At 40.0% G+C, this 6601-nt stretch overlaps 1 pseudogene; it reads left to right on the top strand.

Annotated features, from left to right (window-relative positions):
- Nucleotides 1-2834: 2834 nt before the first annotated feature.
- LOC102911686 (small ribosomal subunit protein uS2 pseudogene) lies at nucleotides 2835-4472 on the top strand (annotated as a pseudogene).
- The last annotated feature ends 2129 nt before the right edge of the window (nucleotides 4473-6601 follow it).

The raw sequence follows: 6601 nt of genomic DNA, 5'->3' as shown, positions 1-6601 counted from the left end.
AGCTGGGCAGTGGTGGTGCACGCCTTTAATCCCAGCACTTGGGAGGCAGAGCCAGGCAGATATTTGTGAGTTCAGGGTCAGCCTGTTCTACAGACTGAGATCCAGGAAAGGTGCAAAGCTACACAGAGAAACCCTGTCTCGAAAAACAAACAAAAAAAATTAAATTGCAAGTAAGGGATGTGAAGGCAGTTTGTCACCTAGTGAACTTTACTGTGGAATGACTAGTCATAAGTAACTTTTTGTTGGAGGAAATCCAAAAGCTAGTAAATTTATGATTTTCTTTTTCTTACTGTCACTTATTCAAGAACAAGTGGAAGCCGGGCGTTGGTGGCGCACGCCTTTAATCCCAGCACTCGGGAGGCAGAGGCAGGCGGATCTCTGTGAGTTCGAGGCCAGCCTGGGCTACCAAGTGAGCTCCAGGAAAGGCGCAAAGCTACACAGAGAAACCCTGTCTCGAAAAACCAAAAAAAAAAAACAAAAAACAAAAAAAAAAAAAAAAAAAAAAAAAAAAGAACAAGTGGAATCTGCTCTTCTACCTGTACATATCTGGGTAGACTTGCTTTGGATCTGCCATTATATATATAAAATTTCAATAAATCCCTCTGCCGGGAGCCATCTCCGGTGGTGGATGAGTCCTGCAGAGGTTGTAAGGAGTCAATGGGAGAAGGAAGTGAGCCAGGGTATGGTGGTCAGGAGATTCTTGCAGCCTGACTGACTAGCAGCCAGAGTGTTTCTTCATTCATATAGATGTTTGTTAGCAGGGATACATTCATAATGTTCCAAAATATAGATCATATCATTTTTGTTTTTGGACATGTGTTTCACTTCCTTTTGCTCATCTTTTAGTCATCATTAATAAACTATGACAGAACAGAGTTATAATTTCCAATCATTTTCCCTCAAGTTTTGACATCATTAATAAACAGAGTTATCATTCTTACTCATAAACCCCATAACCCAATTTTTGAGAATCTAGAGGCGTATGATAGCCTGGGCTCAGGCTGGTTGCTTTGATTGCTTCAAGGACACTAGACCAAAACAAAATCTTCAACTACCCTGGGCATTTTGTCATGTTTCAAGCAATGCATTGTTAACTCTTTGTGGTCAGAGTGCCCAAGAAAAATCCTTATGCTAAAGCTGAAGTTATTATTCAAATTCTGGCATAATACAATCAATGTCCACATTTATATCTTTATTGAATTTGTCTATATGTCTAATCCTGGCATTCCGTTGTTCCTTGGTCATATGACATTATAGTGACTCTACATGAACTAATTTCTAAGAGAGGGAAGTCCTAACACCTCATACTTTTATCATCTTTCCACTCCATACTTTACTTATCAATATGTCTCTATGTAGGTCACAGTTGTATGCCATGTAATTGAGTGTACAGTGGGAAGAGCCTTGTAATCTGAGCTACGGACAATTCCTCTAGCCCACTGAATCTTGTTGACCTTTTTTAATTTTACTTTGTTTTGAATATCTTATTCCTGTGTAAGTAGAGGGACAGATGTTTCAAGAATGTCTCATAGCCCCATAAAGAGACCTCTGGCTTCTTTATGTGTCACAACCACCAAGGCATAAGGAAGACCTTCAAGTAGATGTAAGGATATCTCCCTCAAAATGTGTGTGTGTGTGAATAGTATGTTCAGGACGTTCCTGGATAAGCTTAGAAGCAGCATTCCTGGGAGAAGGCATAAATGATTCAAAAGGAATTTTCATTAATCCAATATCCTCAAATTGTACAAATATTAAAAGGGCCCCAAGTATGTAACAGGTAGAGATGAAAATCAAATGTGGCATGGCAGCCATTTTGCAGCTCAGCTTTGCTGGATCTTTGTCAAGCAGCTGTGCTGGCATTATGACTTCTGCCATTCCATTCAGATATGGCTGTGCCATCCCTCTATTTTCTGTCATTTTCTTATACTATCTTTCTCTAAAGTTAAATGTTCCCAATGTGCCCTGAGTGTAGTCTGATGAAAATTGTCAGAGGATACATCTCTTGTGCCCTAAGGACAATGGTGGCAAACAAAATAATTATCAGGCTAGTTGCATGATATCAAGGAGTCATGGGAGTCCACTGCTCCTTATGTAGACTTTGAATTTCTATCTTCCCATGCCTTCTGTGGCAGCTGATGTTTCTGAGTTTCATGTTTTCTGAAGACTCACTGGGAGCTAATTGATTATTTTGTTTTTAATTGGCATCTCTTTCTGTGGGTATTTATTCTGTAACTTCTTGTACTTTCTTTAATCAATGCTTTTCTTTCCAGTAATTCTCACCTTCATAAGACTTGTGCACTATATCTTTCCACACTACTCTGGGACGGGTCCATGCAGCATTGTTCTTGATTCCCGTTGTAACTTAAAGGGAAACTGTGGTGGTATTCTAATTTTACTGAAATGTGATTTTGATTGTATGTTAATAAATAAAGTTGCCCAGGGGTCAGAGCTATTAGAGCCATAGCAAGAGTGTGGCAGTGGTGGCACACGTCTTTAATCCCAACACTTGGTAGAAGAGCTAGGTAGATCTCTGTGTGTTCAGGGATACAGCCAGAATTGGAGACATATGCCTTTAAGACCTGGGGGGGGGGCTGTACATACAGACAGTGACGAGGCAGTCACGTGTTTGGGTTTACAACCAATGAGAAGGCAGAACAAAAGACTATGAAATGACTTACACACAGCAAATATCTCTCTTTTGGGAAGCTAGGAGCTCACAGGAGGAAGGGTAAGATTTTAGCTCTGAGCTCTGACTTCTTGGCTTTCTCTTTTACATTGGTTCTGTGTTTCTTATTTAATAAGACGATTGGTTACATCTACAGGAAACTTACACAATGTCCGGAGCCCTTGATGTAGATGAAGGAGGAGGATGTCCTCAAGTTCCTTGCTGCAGGAACCCACTTAGGTGGCACCAACCTTGACTTTCAGATGGAGCAGTACATCTACAAAAGGAAAAGTGATGGTATCTACATCATAAATCTGAAGAAGGCCTGGGAGCTCTTGTTTGCAGCTTGGGCTATTGTTGCCATTGAGAACCCTGCTGATGTCAGCACCATCTCCTCCAGGAAGGATTACCAGTAAGCTGCTGAAGTTTGCTGCTGCCACTGGAGCCACTCCAATTGCTGGCCGCTTCGCCCCTGGGACCTTCACTAACCAAATCCAAGCAGCCTTCAGGGAACTGTGGCTTCTAGTGGTGACTGATCCCAGAGCTGACCACCAGCCCCTCTCAGAGGCGTCTTATGTCAACCTGCCCAACATTGCGCTGTCTAACACAGACTCTCCTCTGTGCTACATGGACATTGCCATCCCATGCAACAATAAGGGAGCTCACTCAGTGAGTCTGATGTGGTGGATGCTGGCCCGGGAAGTACTCTGCATGCATGGCACTATCTCCCATGAGCACCCATGGGAAGTTATGCCTGATCTTTACTTCTACAGAGACTCAGAGGAGATTGAGAAGGAACAGGCGCTGCTGAGAAGGCTGTGACCAAGGAGGAATTCCAGGGCAAATGGACTACATCAGCTCCTGAGTTCACTGCTGCTCAACCAGAGGTGGCAGACTGGTCTGATGGTGTACAGGTGCCCTCTGTACCCATCCAGCAGTTCCCTACTGAAGTCTGGAGTGCTCAGCCAGCCACTGAGGACTGGTCAGCAGATCCCACAGCACAGGCCACTGAGTGGGTTGGAGCCACCACTACGTGGTCCTGAGCTCCTCTGTAGACACCTGAGCAAAGGGAAAAAAGGTGGAAGGAAAATAAAGTTCTTATAAGCTGAAAAAAAAGACTTGTGCACTAAAGTCTTCTTTCTTAGTTTCTATCCTATGTGGATTTGTATTCCACCCTTACAATTATATGACAACTATTATTTCTATTAAGTTAATTTCTTTAATATGGCTTAAATTACAATTTGATTATAATATTTTCAGTGATAATCACATGATGTCAATCTAACATTTTAAAACAGAAACCAAACTATGGGAGAATTTTTAAAATGTAGCTTTCTTTATCTCATATTGAACTGAATATAGCTTTCATATTTACCACCTGGGCTTCTAAAATATTGGCTATATGAACAGAAGTTTTAGTTTTTTAGGTCAATATGTAATGAATTTAGTCATGTCATAATTTTTGTGTGCATGCATGCATGTTTGTTTGTGTGTGTGTGTGTGTGTGTGTGTGTGTGCATTCTGTATTTTCATTTATTCCTCTCTTTCCCTTCCCTCTCTCATGCCCTCTCTCCCCTTCAGGTGGTTCCTTTTCTTCCCCCAATTAGTCTGCCATTCTACCTTCCTATTACATGCGTTCTAGTATGCTTTCTATTTATTACCTTCCTTTAGATAACTTCTCCTCTCTCATAAATCTATTTATAGTTTCATGACTTATAAACACATTTATATACATATCTACATACATATGCATATAAATATATAAGTATATTTAGGTTAATCATATGAAAGAAAACATGCAGTTTTTGTTTTTGTGAATCTGGCTCATTTCACTTATCCTAATGATTTCCTGTTCCATCTATTCATTTTTTTCTGTAAATGTCTTAGTTTTATTTTTCTGTATGGTTGAAAAAATTTAATTGTGTATATGTAACACATTTTCTTTCATCAGTCTTTAAACTTTTGATAGTTTCTTATGTTTATAAAGTAAATATTGTGAATAATGTAGCAATAAACAAGGATGTACCAGTCTCTGTGTATATGCTGATTAAGAGTCCTTCAGGTTATATACTTATATTGTAAGAATGGTATAATGTACAGAAGCCACATAGCTGTGAGAAATGGGAGCTAGCTTATATCTTGAGCTGACAACTGAATTTAACAGAGTAATTCACATGGTGCTGGTTTTGCATGTATGCAAAATGCAAGAGTTATAGGATCATGAAAGCTTGCTTCAAGACTCTATAAAGCCATTGGAGTTAGGCAGTTTGTGGCTGGGTTGGGTTTCCTTCAAGGATGCCCTACAAGGCGATCATATGGCATTATAAAGGTAAAGCCTTAAATTTCAATGGAGACCAAATGTTGTAGAAGATACCAGAACACTGAATATATGCTAAAAAATGATGCAAGAATGGAACTGGCCCACAAAAGAAGCTACATATAAAGATGCTCAGACTTGGATATAGAGTTGTGGGATTTGGTGCTTATCCCAATGAATTTCAGTCATATGTTAGTCCAAATTTTTCTTGCTTTGCCCCCATTTCTCCATTTTAGAATGGGAATTTTTGCTATGTGCCATTGCATATTAGAAACATGTAATTTGTTCTTTGATTTTATAGGAGTTCATAGTTAAGAAATTGCCTTGAGCCTCAGAAGAGACTTTGGGACATCTATCTGTCTGTCTGTCTGTCTATCATCTATCATCTATCTGTCTGTCTATATGTCTATCTATCCATCCAACTATCATTTATGTATTTAATGTATATAAGTGTTTTGCCTGCGTGTATGTCTGTGCACCACTTGTATGCAGTGCATGTAGAGACCAGAATAGGGCATTGGATCCTCTGGAACTGAAGTTACAGATGGTTGTTAACTGCCATGTTCATGTTGGAATTGAAATTAGGCCCTCATCCAGGGCTCTTAATGGCTTATCTGTCTCACTAGCTTTGGCTTTGGGCTTTTTAATAATGGTGAAACAACTTTTAAGACTTTGAGAACTTTTTTTTTAAAGATAGAGTCCCACTATGTATCCCTGTCTGGTCTAGAATTTGCTATGAATACCAGGTTGGGCTTGAACTCATGCACAGGAATCCACTTGCCTCTGCTTGCCAAATGCTAGGAATGAAGATATGTATCACCATGCCTGGTCCAATTTTAGGGAGTCTTAATGATGAATCAAGTGCATTTTGTAGTATGAGATCATTATAGATGGAAATTTCTCCAGTCCTGCCTTGCCCAGCAGTCTCTCCACTTGCAGTCTTACAGCCATTTAAAAAAATAATTAGTCAGAGGCTTATATTAATTACAAACTGTATGGCCTGTGGCTTCTGCTTCTTGCTAGCTAGTTCTTTCATCTTAAATTAACCCATTCCTATTAATCTATATGTTGCTACGTGGCTGTGGTGTTACCAGTCTGCTGGCATCTTGTTGCTCCTTTGGCTGTGGCTGACATCTCTTCCGACGTATCTCTGTATCTTCTCTCTGTATCTCTCCTTGGATTTTCCTGCCTGGCAGTAAGCTTTCTTGGCACAGGCCAAAACAGCTTTATTTATTATCCAATGGGAGCCACACATATTCACAGCATACAGAAAGACATCCCACAGCAGATGGTCATGAGCCTTTGAGATCCAGGGGTTGCAAGGTTATGTTTTAAAGTGCTGTGTAGGCATCATTTTGACAAGGAGTGGATTAACTTACTATACTTAAGTTTCATTATTAACTCTATTGGATTTGGAAACTCCTATGAGATATAACACTGGGCATGTAAGGGAGGGTGTTTCCAAAGAAGTTTAACTGAATATGTGTGGCATCATTACATGGGCTAGGATACCAGACTGAGTAAAAGGAAAAAAAGAGGAAGCCATCTAAGCACCAGAATTCATCACTTTCTGCTTCCTGACTTCAGATGCAATGTGACAGGAACCATATGTTCATACT

Source organism: Peromyscus maniculatus, chromosome X, assembly GCF_049852395.1.
Source record: "Peromyscus maniculatus bairdii isolate BWxNUB_F1_BW_parent chromosome X, HU_Pman_BW_mat_3.1, whole genome shotgun sequence".
Classification (NCBI taxonomy): domain Eukaryota; kingdom Metazoa; phylum Chordata; class Mammalia; order Rodentia; family Cricetidae; genus Peromyscus; species Peromyscus maniculatus.
Note: the sequence above shows the minus strand (reverse complement) of the source record. Positions and strands in the feature narration are given on the sequence as shown.